At 35.3% G+C, this 14,914-nt stretch overlaps 1 long non-coding RNA gene across 1 annotated transcript; it reads left to right on the top strand.

The window, feature by feature from the left end:
* The first annotated feature begins 2,110 nt into the window (after nt 1–2,110).
* LOC147826614 (uncharacterized) lies at nt 2,111–8,328 on the top strand. The gene is made up of 4 exons (XR_015438973.1): nt 2,111–6,401; nt 6,650–6,796; nt 7,105–7,250; nt 7,890–8,328. It is a non-coding gene; the product is annotated as an uncharacterized LOC147826614 (long non-coding RNA).
* The last annotated feature ends 6,586 nt before the right edge of the window (nt 8,329–14,914 follow it).

Here is a 14,914-nt window from a genome sequence, read left to right as displayed (position 1 = left end):
AAGTGAAAGGTAAAAATGCCATCACACTTCTGACATTTGCCGTCAATATTTCACACCTGTGTGGAAAGCAGATAGATGCCTAGGCAGCAGCTTGATAACATTCCAGACTGCAGCCCCTAATTAACTTACCTTTTGAATTATCAGCAAGACATCACTGCTACCCATGCAGTCTATTGGCAGGGAGCCTGACAACAAAATGCATGTTTAAAATATTGTGTGTGCGTGCGTGTGTGTGTGTGTGTGTGTAAATGCTATATTATTTGGCACAAATACTATCACCTACCTAGGCAGAGGGAATATGCTTTTGTACTTTTCTGGTTATAGATGATCTATCAGTTATATGCTTATAGCTTCATTCCAATAAATTATACTATATCAGCCTAAGGAATTATAAATGTGTAGTTGCATATAAATCATTTGCCCAGTTATTGATTTATCTATCAATAATGTAGATTTATCTATCAATAATGTATATTTATCTACTTTATCTTCTAATGAGCCTAGCATTGTAAGGAAAAAAATAGAATTCTAAAAAGATATTTAGATACTCTCAATATCTAAAGTTCACTGATCACAATAAGCTTATTATAAAACTGAACTTCTGGAAATGTAGTGGTAAAATATTTGATAGACTGTATTAGGAAAAGTTAATTAAATCAGATAAAATATATTCCAACAATATTTAAGTGCTCTCAGTATTCAGAATCTGACAGAATCCATGAAATTTTCTTAGGAAAGTCTACAAAGCAGAGTTGTATCATCAGGATAAGACTGACTGGGGAACATTTGAGATTAGGAACAGAGAAAACTCATGTCATATAATAATTGAATAATTCAGATAATTGAGAATTTAGTGTGTCTCCTTTGTAAATGAATGAGGAAACTTCACTGTATACACAGAATGAGGAAGAGGTGGTCATTAAAGTTTTATGAGGCTGATTATTTCAAACAGCTTAGAATGATAAAAATCATTCACTTGAGACTGTGAACATCATGTAAGACATTCTGCAAGTTTTTCATCCAAAGTAACTAGAATTCTCCTTTTGAAATGTTCCCTCCAGTTGCTCTTTTATTAATAAATCGATTAAGGGAAAACTAAGAGCATCTGTTGTATCAAGGAAATGTTTATTCTGAGTGCTAGATATTTACTCATTATATACAAAATACTCTAGTAACAAACTGCTGTACTAGTATGCTTGAAGAATTACAGAATTACAGCACTAGAGACTACTAGCAAGGTGTGATTTTTGAGAAGGATCTCTGAGGAGATATGTAACAATATATTTCACAAGAAATGACAAACTAAAATTAAGCGTTCTCTTCCTTTCTTCTTCCCCTTTTCCTTTCCTTCTCCCCTCCCTTCTCCCTTCTTCCTCTCTTCCTTTCTTTCCTCATTTTGTAATCTTTATAACAACAACAACTTCAGCAGCACCAGTAGCAGCAGCAGCAGCAACAACAATTATTATTATCATTATTTCTGTGTCCTGACTTCAGGAAGAGAAAAATCTCATTTGGTTAGATGCTCAAAGATAAAAATTGCTGAACTTTGAGCAGAGATCATCATGAAAATATAATACTATACTGAAGATATGAATTTGTAATTTCCTTTTAGTCTTCTGTGATATTGGAATTAAATATTGAGAAGTATTTTTGTTGTTTTTCAAGTTTGATCATGAGCTCATTTCTTGCCTGTGTTCTCGGATTTCCCCTGAACACAACTCTGTCCCTGCTTGATCATATATACAGGTACACTTTTAAAATACACTGCTTTACAGTGGGCCTGCCTGGCCTGCCTCTTGGATCTCTGCATATTTCTTTTTCTTTTTTTAGTTGCTATATCATGTACTTTCCATGAGCCCAATGCATTTCACATAGCCTATATTTTACTATTTCTTTCTACAGAGCATCTGCCATTTCACATTGAAAAGACTGTCACCAATTCAAAAATGCCTTCTATGAACGTGTTCAATTAAAGACCATGATTCACTTAGTGATATTTAAGAACATTGCATCTATTTTTATGGGCAAAATAATATTTTACTGCTACTAAGTCTGTCTATATGAATCTGGAATTTTAAAGCATTATATTTCATTGAGTTTTCCTCTTTTTCAGGACAGGATTGACTGACTGACTTTTCGCAAAAAAGCCACATTCAGTTCTAAGTCTTGTGCCTTTAAATGGCATTGTACCCATGTTATGGTTTCTGAACCGATGCATTTCTTTTTTCTGCTAACCTCTTGAGGTCATGGCAGTGGTTTGAAGTCTAAGCAGCAATTCTGTTCAAAGAGTAACTCACAGCAGGGTGTGTGCAATAAGGGTGCTCACGATTCCAGTATTCACATATATTCTACTTTAGCTTTTAGAAAATTTGGTTCTGAGGCCACTACAAAGGCAGCACCCTTAAAACACGTCATTCTCTCTATATCCTTGTACCAAAAGCCATATATAATGACATTGGAGATGTGTTGCTAGACTTTTCATTGCACAAATATCATTTTTAAAAATGCTCAGTGGAGCCCTCGATTCTTAATGTGCTCTTTGCTCTGGAGGTCTTCCCTCCCCCTTGAGAAGGTGCTCCATGGCCACCCTCAGGAGAGCTGGAAGATGATGTGCCCTTCCTTCCAGCCAAGAGTCCCTTCCATATGGGCATTTTTAGGATGATGGGTAGAATATGATAGGAGCTGAGTGTGTACAGAGGCATTAACAGCATGTATTACAGATTCTGACTACATGGATTTGAATCCTAGTTCTATCAATTGTTAGCTGCCAGAATTTAGACAAACTCTTTGTTCTTTATACCTTCGTTTCTATATCTGTAATAGCACCTTAGAGGTGTTCTGAGAATTAGTGTATATAATGTGTACAATGATCCACGCCTGGCACACCAGTGCTGTCTATGTAGAACTACTGTCATTATCATTATCTAAATGCATACCCACCTTTATTAGGATTTCCCAGATCCTGGAAGATGTATTACTACATTTTATTTGGTTCCTAAAAAGCTGACTATGTGTTACTAAAAAGGCGTAAGAATTATTTTGTTGAAATTGCATTTACTACTGATCTACCAGCTCAACAAATACCTACATAAACTATAAATATAAAAATTGAAATCTTAAATGTAAATTCATTAATTTAAAGCACTGAATTCAGTGTCTAAGGGCAACTATGGAGTTTCAAGATGACTGTGATAGAAATTGTTTTCAAGGAATTTACAGAAAAAAAAGAAGGCATAAAGTAAAAAGGCATCTCTTATATAAAGGGAGAAATTATAAATGCCTTCATAAATAATTTCCTTTTCTGGAGGGTTTGCAAAGCAGAGGGTCGGGAGGGGAGGGATGTATTACTTCTAACCGTGGTATGTGGTTTCTTGGGAAAAGAATAGCATTTAAGACAGTGCACAGAGTTGCATGTATGATTTAGACATCTAGAGAACAAGAATTCTAGTTACATGAAACACCAATAGGATTGTGCATGAAGATTGAAAGGTGTACTTGAAAGATCAGCTCAGTTTGTTGCAGCCAAGAGTCTCTGATAGGAAGTTTAATTTGAAGGCTAGAATTAAATCCACTGAAGCCTGACTACTTTGTTTTGTTTTGGTCTCATCAGCTTTTAGATGCTGTACTATTTTTTTAAGCAATCAAGTGTAATGTAAGGTATTGCTATGACAATTGCCATCTTTGCTTTCAAGAATCTACAGTCAAGAACCATGACCAGGGATATACATAATCATTCTCAGATGATTCTGCTCCAGTATCACTTAGAGAGGAGCAGCCCAGGCTACACTCCACGCTCCCATGAGGCTGGAATAGGTCTTCCTTGAATAGCTTTCCCTTTGGTTCCTTATGCTTGGCCCTTTGCTTGGCTATGCCCTCTAAAGCCTCCAGAGATTGCTGTCTCTTTCTTTTGACCCAAATGTCATGACCCTAGACATTATTCTGCATGTGTACTTGTCTGGACTCTGCTTGTACTCTTAAACCTGATCCTTTGTGAGTGGTCTGTTGGTCTTGGGCTGCATCAACAACACAGCTCATTGATAATTTGGAGTGACTTTATGATGGCCAACCTGTCCAAACAGAGACTATAGCTGGGCCTCCTCACTGGGGTGCGGCAATGTTTTTCAATGAACCTTTGTTATGCATTTCAATTCCTTTTAGGATTTTTCTATGTCTTCTTCAGGAAAATCATTCCAGCATCATAGGGAAAACCCAAGGAGGGAAAGTCTCGAACAAGATGAATCTAGTAGATCTTTTTTGAAGAAAGCTAGCTAAGAGAACTGATCTGAGACATGCGCCCAAGGTATGTAGAGGAGAGAAAATGGATGAAGAGAAGGAGAGAATTGATGGCAGAGATGCCAAAGAGGAAAATGTGCCAAGAGGATTAAAGAGAAAGGAAAAAAGAAGAGTGAATAAAATTTTTGAGCTGAAATAACCCAGGGGAAAGGTTTGCTATTAATAGAATAAGGAAAACAGGATGAGGTGTAGTTTGTTAAAGAAAAGATAGTTCAATGCTGAACATATTTAGGAATCTGGTTAATATGCCACGAAGACCACTGTTATGCACTTGGAAATGAGTATCCATAACTTCAGAGGATGTCAGGCTGGAGGTACATGTTTGAGAATCACTTGAGGTAGTAATTAAACATGAAATGAAAGGAAATTGCCAAGAGAATTTGTCAAGAAAAGAATTCTTTAGTGAATACTATGAATGTAAGATATAGGAGGATAAGCAGGAAAAGAGACAAGGAGAGGGAGAGGTAGAGGAGGGGGGGAGAGAGAGAGTGAGAGAGAGAATGTGAAATTGAATAACAGCTTGGATGAGAATCAAGAAGGCCCTTCCACCATTTTTCCAGGCTAGCTGCTTTACAGTGATGGGGTCATGGTAAGCCAGGGAACTGCATGAGCAGTAGCCCATTGCAGGAAGTAAGCCACTTGATCGGAAGTGTGGAGTATGGAATACTATCACGAATAAGGTGAATAAGGCATCCTACAAGCTTACAGGTCATACTTTTGATAGAAGCACCACATACGCAGAACACAAAACTGTCTCCTTTAAGAATGAAAGGTGTCCTTCTGCAAGGGAAGTAGGCCAATGTGTCCAATCTGCCACCAGGTAGCTGTCATCCTGGGAGTGGTCCCACACGGGCAACTCAGAGCAGGTCTTTGTTGGTCCCATGAAGTATCAACACTTATGAAATGCTGCCATGATACACTGCCCTAAATTCCATGATGGAAGCCATGTCTCCAAATCCATAGTGTTCTGAGACTATCCACCCTAATTTTAAGTTAAGGAATGACAGAAATTTATTAATTCCTTTATCACATTTGACTGCTTACTGCCCATCATCACAATAAGTAATTATAAAAAGGTACATATAATTGCAGAGAAAAGAAAACATTCCATTCAAAAGACCAGATTGTAGCAATATATTTTGTTATGTCCTCCTTGACATTTGATCAGGAAGGAAAATTTTGGAAATTTCTCGTGACCTGAAATTCATTGGGGAGATTTTAAACACTGTAGGATATAGACATGGGTATGCATATTTACGTAAAATATGTACTATGAAAGCTAAGATAGAAGAGCTGTACTATAGTGGTAACAATTGGATCCTGACAATTGTTGGCCAGGTGATTTCATGTGTGATTTTGAGGGTCTGTGTTCATACAGTGGTTTGCCTAAAAAGTACTATGGTTTCATATAATATTTGCAACATTATATATAGCTTTACATGTTAAAGATGTGAAGGGATTTGATGATTTCCTCATCACTGCTGTTTTCTAATTAAGTGATATGAATGGAAAGGGAAGATACAATACAATGCTAGTTTTAAAAATCACAATATACTTGTAAAAATTTCTATAATAAAATGTACTGAACACTTTCACTACTTTTTCAAATAGCAATACAATTAAACTACAAATTATCTAGACCTTAACGGAAGGTAGGTACAATTTCCTTGTTTCTATATGCAAAAGAAAAACAAGCATAAAAAGGACAGGGACTGAGAATTCCTCTAAGCAGCTCCTGTGAATTCAGGCCATTAGACTGCATAGTGCCCTCCTGAGAATTTTTCCAAATACCACCTTTTCCTTTCTGCAGCTGAATGCTTAGGAAAATGTTTTCAAGCAAAGACTAACACTCACCAGTTCCTTTCTCATGCCACAATCTGTTTCAGATTTGAAGCTCCCTTACCTCAGAGCTGGATATGACTGCAATTAATTTCCCTATCTTGGAAAAAAAGAGCACAAGAAAATTAGAAATGGCTCCATGCAAGCGAATATTTAAATCATGGCCTCCTGGACACTTTTAGGGGGTTTTGGAGAGGGATTAGGACAGCCTTTACCAGGATATATGCACCCTCTATCTTCACCCAGCTGTCTTCATCATTTGTCTTAGAGTAAGTGTCTTTCTAGAGTGACATCTTTAAACAAACACCTAAAGGCTACTTAGTACTGACAACTTCAACAAATGTCAAAGCTAGATAGATTTCAAGGAATTCTTCACTCTAAGCTGTCTTGAGGCAAGTGTGAATTTTACTGACACTTGTATTCACAATAAGGAAATCAGATATTTCTATCAGGCCAATTTGTTTATTTAAATTATCTCTAATGACAAACAGTAACTATTTCCCCCCTTTTATTCCAGTATCTCTGACTTTTAAAAGCTAGTGAAAGTTCCCAAGCGAAATGTTGTATAATCTCCTCAAAAAATACCATAACAACAACCACGAACAACAGAACAACTGCTATCTAAAGCTGCAGAAGGGCACGCAAATGTCATTTAATACTCTGTGTAAGTATTGACATTGCGTGGTCTTTTAGACACATATCCATCTTTCGTTTCACAGAAGTATTTAAAACAGAAAACGACTATAAAAAAAGGATAATTCTGAAAACCTTGTAATGCTCGTGACCAATTGGTTTGTGTACTAATCTATCCTTGATTCTTAATATTTCTTAATTTGGATTCTGAGAAAAACAATTGGATGACAATAATGACTATGATGACGGAAATGCTGGTAGTAAACATTCGTGTACGAACTGCCGTATGTCCGGTGCCGAGCCAAATGCTATACAGACTGACCCATTTCATCCTTTTAGGGTTAGTGTCATGCTCAGTTCATGCATGAAGAAACTGAATGTGATGGAACTTTCCTGGGACCATTGGTAGAGCTGACAGTCCAACTAGGTTGTTTGGATACAGTGTCTATGCGTTTATCTATTGCCGCTTGCTACCAGATTTAAAAGTAAGATTCTCTCATGTCTCCTTTGGCCTCTATGAGTGTGATCTGCTTATAATGTACTGAATTTTAAAGGTAGAAAAAAGAGGAAGTTTGCCGAATACAAAAAATGGCCAATATCCCAGAAGAACAGAAAATGTTGAAGTCTTATACAAAGACTACAGTCCTCCTCTTAAGCCAGGTGTATTTTGGTGAATCACAGAAGCCACAACTACCCACCTCCAAACAGGAGGTGACACCCACATAGAGTCAAGCCCCTGAGAACACCAGGCCAGCTGGTTCTCACCCTCACCCCTGCCTATGAAAAAGGGACAAAGAAAGAAATCAGGGCAACATAGACCCTTGAAGACTCATCATTTTTGGCCACATATATTTAACCAGTTTTCTTCGGCATTTTGAGCAAAACCTAAAAGGCAATCATGCTATTAAAAAACACATTTTAGGACATTTATTCTCTGCCCAAATGAGCTTGTATCTTTGAGCAGAATAATAATGACTAATACAGACTCACTGAAATTTGGCAAGCAAACTATAGATAGTAAGTAAACTTTAATGTCTTCTAGGAGTTTGAAAGTAGGAAGTAAGGACACCATTTTTAGCTATTCTATGTCCTGATTTATGGTTTTACTTTTTATTTTGAGACAGGATCTTGCTAAGTGATGAAATTGCCCATATTGAGCTCAGATTTACAATCCTCCCCACTCAGCCTTCCAGAGCGCTGGGATCACAGGTGTGTGCTACCATGTTTGACCTCTGCTATCATTTTTACATTTCTGAGCATATACTTAATATTCTGTATGGTTGCCAGACTGAAAATTGCTCTTCACTTTGAGAAAACCAAGGAATTCATGTCTACTAGAGATGCCTTACTGAGAGCTTTTAAGTAGAGAGCTTACCTACATTCAGAATGTGGGTAAGACTTACACTCACAGAGTTGACACTTCTCCTGATGTGTTTTAGATCTAAACCAGATTCTGGTACATGGATTTACAGAGAAATGGATTAATTCACGGGTCAAATTTTCCTTACATAAATATCTCAAAATTCTTGTAGGAAATGAAAGTTTCAAGTCCAAGTATAAATTATTTATAGATTAAGTAATTAAATATGCAATCTGTAATGTAGATCAGAAAGCTGTTCACGTTGCTCTTTTATAAAATACAATTTTGAATGGAAATATGTTTTTAGGAAAAAGCATTGCAACAAATGTGTATGAAGAATCACTAATTTTTTAAATGAGGTGTGTCCACTGATCAAAATTTTGTCTGCTGCTATTCTATATTTTGATAGAAATTTATTCATTCTGACATATATTTTTTAAGTATTGGTTCATAGGTCTCTGAATTCCTCATTCTTAAGAACTTAATGTCTTGCAGTTTTCATTCCACAAAAACACAAGCACCTTGTTAAAAAATCATGTGCCAAATATTAAAAGATAGACTGTCTTGAAACAATTTTGTATCACACTGGATTTCAAAACAAATGAGTCCTTGTACCAAGGTATATTGGTGATTTCTGGATATGAATGACATTAAAAGGAAAGCTTTTGTGGAGAAGGCAGACCCATTGAATTTTCAAGGCTGGGTGCACTGCTAAATTCAGTGTTAATGGCACTTGTGTGTTCACACTGTGGGAGAAACAGACTTCTGTTTATTTGTTGCTTTCAGTATGAAATCTCATACCAATAAATTTTAAAATGTTTTTTATTGTGTCTAGTTTGACATGGTTCTTTAAATGGACATTGTTTTGTTATCTAAAGCAGCAAATAGCTATTTTCTGACAAAAATGAACACAATTTATATTATTAAATCTCTGTGTTGATAAACTTTACTCTAAAACAAGAGCCACCAAAATCTAGTAGAGTGTGATTTTTGATTGTGTTACTTTTGTATTCGCCTTCCAAAAAGAAGCTGCAGCACAAATGGTAATATTTGAAGTTTGAAATCTGCCAAAGCATTTGTAGGGTTTCATTGTTTGTAGTGTACGAATAAATATATGTGTGGAAGGTGATTCGGCTATTAAATGTCATTTCAGCCCATCTTAACTTCTATTTAAAATATTTAAGAAATTTATTTTTAGAGAGCTTTACACCTAACTAGAGAAAATTCCATATATATATATATATATATATGCCTAATGTGTGTGTATATATATGTATATATATGTACACGTAGTACCTTAAAGTAGTCTGCTATGTTTCTCAGGAAATGGTTGAAGTGAGAGATGTGAGAGCTTTTACAGTGAGAACTGTTTTTTTTTTTTTGGTACCAGGGATCGAACTCAGGACCTTGTGCTTGCGAGGCAGGCAGCAGAACCCACTGAGCTAAATCCCCGGCCCCAGTGAGAACTATTTTTAACAGTATATTACTTATTGTGAGCTTACAGCTGTAAGATTCTGGCTTTCTTAATTCATACATGCTGTCTTATTCTATAAGGATCTAAATTATAATCAATCTCCATTTTATCAAAGTTTTCTCAAAATAAATGTCAGATATCTTAGAAAGGAAAAACAATATCTAATACATTCTGACATAATAATTTGAGCATTTTAAGTTTTTTTCCTTTGTGGTTCAGGAGATTAGACCCAGGGCTTTATGCATGGTAGGGAATTGCTCTACTACTAAGTTACAGCCCCAGCCCCAATTAATTTTTCTTAAGCATTATTTGAAACACATGTCAGCATGTCACCCATGTCTCATAAAGAGTCTTCTTTCTTTTTTTATTTCCTATATTTCTTTTTCTTTCTTTCTTTTTTCTTTTCTTTTTTTTTTTGGTACCGGGGATCGAACTCAGGACCTTGCACTTGCAAGGCAGATGCCTGAACCACTGAGGTAAATCCCTGACCCTATATTTCTTTTCTTTTCTTTTTTCTTTTTAAATAGAGGATAGAAGAGAGTAAATTGGCCTTTCCTACAAATAGTTGTTAACATTGTCAGAGATAAAGAAAGTTCTTTTTGCTGTAACAAAATACCTTTAAGTTTAATCGAATAAAATATGAAATAGTGGATATGAGAAAAACATTGTTTTCCAAAGGATTGATCAAGTAGATGGGACAGTAATGGATTTAACTGAGAAAATGATACTGAAAGACTAGGGGAATGGGACATGATGGTCTCTATAGATGGTGATATGGCTTGAAGAATAAGTAAGGCATACTGGGGGCCTGAAATCATTGGGTGATAAAATAGCAATGGGAAAAATGAGCTCTCATAGATCCTGTATAATCAAGCCTTAGAGGACTCCATGATGTTTTGGTTGTTTTTGGTTTTCATTTGGTACTGGGGATTGAGCCCAGGGCTTTCACACTGAGCCACAACCCCTCAACCCCCATTTTCAGTTTGATTTTGAGGCAGGATCTTCTTCTAAGTTGCTAAATTGCTTAAACCTCTCCTCTCACTGTGCTGGGTGTACGCCACCATACCAGGCTGAGGCCATGTTTCACTAATGATAATCCTTAGCCTTTTCTTAATGCCTAATATATAAACATATATATTGAAACAATATTTAATGTATTCATCAACAATTTTGCACTATGATATAAATTATTAATTTATTAGCCCAATAAAAAATTATCAATAAATCTTATAAAACAACTGCTTTAAAAAGTTGGTGATTCTTGAGAAGTTATAGCAAGTTATCGAACAATTGTACTTACTCTCCTTGAATTTTAGCATTTCCAAATTCTTGTAGCCAATTTGTAGAAATATACAGGAAACTTTGCAATATGCGATCAACTACTAAATAGTAGATAGTATCCCATTTGTAGAATATCAAGTCCTTTTTTTCTGGTTGGGCACCTTTCTGCTATTTTATTGTCTTATAAATACCTGCTAGATACTAAAGAAATAAAGTGAACCATAAATGAATTATTGTTATTGACCTTTAATTGTTGGGGAATATTTGGTTTGGAAACTCAGAAATCGAGATTTGGGGATAATCCCTGGATTTTATCAGGCTTATGATAATATTGTAGTAGTGGTTTAAAAAAGTTCTTCGTGTGTGTGTGTGTGTGTGTGTGTGTGTGTGTAACAGAAACATTACCACACACAGAAATCTAAATAGGAAACATAATGAAGCTTGGAGAAGTGCTTTTCAAAATTAACACATCAAATTTGATCAGCTGCTGTAGTGATAGGAATAGCCCATCAATATTCACTATTCCTGAGGAAAATGTATCAAGAAGATAGGGTTTATTACTAAACATAAAACATGCTTTATGACAGCAAGTTATTTTCAGTTTAGTTCCTTTTCAGGTTAGTCTTGGTGGCCTTGGAAGCTCAAAGTTAGGAACCCTGCCTCTGAGAGGTAATTGCTTGGAACTTGGAAGAGAAGGTGGGGAAACTTTAAGAGGGGCAAGCAGCTCTGAGGCTCTACTAGATCAACTCCTTAAAAATCACTTTTTGATTAATCATTGTGAAGAATTTGTTCTTCCAAATGAATTGTGTTTATTTCAAATATTTATATGTTCTCCTTTTATACAGATTCCCCAAGGATAGCTACAAAAAGAAGATTCACAAAATATCTGGCGATTGCTGATTGTATGTCCCTGGGTCATGTGGCTTGTTTTCACAGGAGCACGTGCTAGAATTCTTAGAAGGATTTACTGCTTGGCTTTTTACCTTCTAATAATACTTTCAATGTGACTCTTGGCTTTCAAAAAAGATATTGAACTAACAATTTTAAGTTGATCAACATATCCATAAATACTCCTAATTCATTCTGGGCAAAAGATGAGAGCACAGTCTCTAACTTCAAAATCATGCTGTATGAAATGATATTTAGACTTGATAGAAAGCAGACAAATTGTCTAAACTGTTCAGAAAAAAGAAACCAAATTTCTAAATTGTTCAGACCAAAGTGTGTTTTTCCTTTTTTTTTTTTTTTTTGTTACCAGGCATCGAACTCAGGACTTTGCGCTTGCGAGGCAGGCACTATGCCACTGAATTAAATCCCCAGCCTGTTCTTCCCTTTAATTGATTATCCACAGAATTCATTCAAAGAATAAGGACTTATAGCTAAGATATCCACTGTGTTTTTTTTCCTGGAAAACATTCCTATGTGTGCAATAACAAATTATTAAAAAATAAAATTTAGAGTGACTGTAGACAATGATAATGTATTGTATGTTTCACAATAAACAAGGCCAGAAGAAAGGACTTTTAGTGTTTTTAATACAAAGAAGTGATAAATGCTTGAGGAGAGAAATATGCCATGATTTACATATTGTACAATGTATACATGTATCAAAAAACCACATGGTACCCCATACTTATGTACAATCTTATGTGTCAATTAAAAATTAAAAGTTTTTAGAAATAGAGAAATTTGGGGGTAAATAAAAGAAGAAAAGATTTAATTTCTCTTAAGCCATATCTGAGCATAGCAATGATTTAGTGTTGTAGCTCTTATAATATATATTCATCTTGGCCAATTACTTAGTATTTTCATTTTGTTCTTCATATTTATTTACATTTACAAAAATAATGTACCATTTTCTAAAACATTTATTCTTCATAGGTTATCCTAATGCTGTTATGAAACTTTTGTAAAATAGAATTATATTATATAGTGTTTGTTTCCATTCCATGTCTAATTTATAAATCTCTGAAATATTTATATTGCTTAATGAATAGATCACAGAAAAGTTTACTAAAACATCTTCCATTGATTTTTAACTTATCTTATTTTATATTTTGTTTTCAATGGCCTCCAATTATAAATTTGTTTGTAAGTTTTGTTTTGTAAAATAATTTCATCATGGCATTCACTTCAATCACCATCCAGTTAAGCTCATTCTATAATATATTAAGGAGAAAGCACATTGACATGACAAATATAACTTTTGCAAAACAGATTTTTAGGGTCTCTCTTTACAAGAAATTCTACTTCTTTGTAGATGTAGAAAATAAGAACTGGTGAGAAATTTCTCTGGATAAAACCCCCATAAAATTATTGTATTTATTATTTTGCATATTTCTTCTATTGTACAGCAGTATAAGAAAGATAATATCTGAAAGTCAATCTCATTTATAATCCCATCATACTAAAGAAAGTAGGGTTACAGACACTTAACAGATGCACACAAACCAAAAAGAGGTGAGAAATGTTTTTCTCTTATGCATATGCAGATTTATCTAGTTTTACATGGCTCAAAAGGAAAAAAAAATTAGGAGAAAGAAAAAGAGAGCAAAGCCTCATGATAATTTTAGTTTGCTGATGATAGTTTAGACTGTGGAGCGGTGGAAGGGTGTGGAGCCTGAGGGTGGACAGCATCTTGTGGTTTCCTTTACCACAGCCAGCATGGGGCAGAGACAAGAGGCAGGAGGTGCATAGACCTGGAAGTCAGCCAGCCACTGCCATTAATTCACTTGATTACTGCATTTCAGAATATGTGAGGCACAAAGTGCTTCAAACTTCTTGAGCTAAAAACCTTCTGCGGTTTTTCAATCAGCTCTATATGCATTAACAATTATAGACACTTCAACCCTATTCGAAAAGGGACATTTTCTAAAAACTGAAAAGTGGGCTTGGTGTTAGTGAAACTGTAATCTGTAGCTAAGGCCATGATACACATAGTTGAAAGTGATCAAAAAGAGAAATGACAGAACTCAAATCTCTGACCTTAACCAGATTGAGTAGATACCATAAGAGAGGAAATGAATTTGCAGATGTCTTTGTAACACAGTGGTTTAGTGTCTAACAAACCCCTCAGGCAAATGGGATAAATCGAGTAATCGTGATGGCTGATAATGCTGGTTTTCACTGAAGGAAGGTCTTCCTAAGCTCAGAAAAGAATGAAGGAAGGTAATGATCTTGCTGTAAGATAACATACCTCAATAAATGCTGCTGTTAAAAAATGGAGAATGGGCATCATCCTTCAAATGGAATGAATGATACGGTAATAATTACCTTCATATGTATGAGAGTCTAAGATTGGAATGGTTCTCTTTACAGACAGGCTAATTATATTATACAAAGATCAATTCAATACATAGAAAACTATTAGGCTATTGATCAATTAATATGATTCCTGATACTTGAAATAAGCAAATTGTCAAAGTCAAGGCTTCCTCTGTAACTGTCAAATATTATCTATAGACCTAATTACTGCATAGGTCCATTCCAATGGTCATTGTTTTGTTTAATTGTCTTATTTCAGTTAAAAACTTAGCATATAGTTTTGTAAAAAATGTGTCTTGATGTTTGCTTTAAACCTGGTTGATTCCACAATGGAAGTGCATTGTACATACATACCTATCTCTGTGTGACCATGCTTAAAGGTCAATACCAATCACAAAAAGGTTCTTTGCCTTCTTTGCTGAGATGGAAAATTTAAATACCAATATGTGAAATACTCTACCAGTGTGAAGTTGTGTCTTCATAGTGAAGACAATCTCAAGATTATTTAAAGGGAACTAGGGGAATTTGGGGAATGGTGAGAGAAGTATTTGGCTACTGACGGTGGGTGTTATAGCTGGTCATGGTAGAGCATACTTCTCAGAACCACATTCCAAGACAGGTGGGAAGACAGGAGATGTGAGGGAGACAAAGGGGAGTTTTCTTACACAAAAAAAGTTAGAGTTCTCAAACATGGATTAAAGGAGACATAGACAAACTTTGTAAATTTGAAGAAATCTTCCTGTTGAGGGAGAATAAATAATCACAAACAA

This window comes from Heterocephalus glaber, unplaced genomic scaffold, assembly GCF_053883595.1.
Source record: "Heterocephalus glaber isolate CG9 unplaced genomic scaffold, H.glaber_assembly_v1.0 deba00001465, whole genome shotgun sequence".
Taxonomy (NCBI): Eukaryota; Metazoa; Chordata; class Mammalia; order Rodentia; family Bathyergidae; genus Heterocephalus; species Heterocephalus glaber.
The sequence above is the reverse complement of the archived record's forward strand: the minus strand, read 5'-3'. Positions and strand labels throughout refer to the sequence as shown.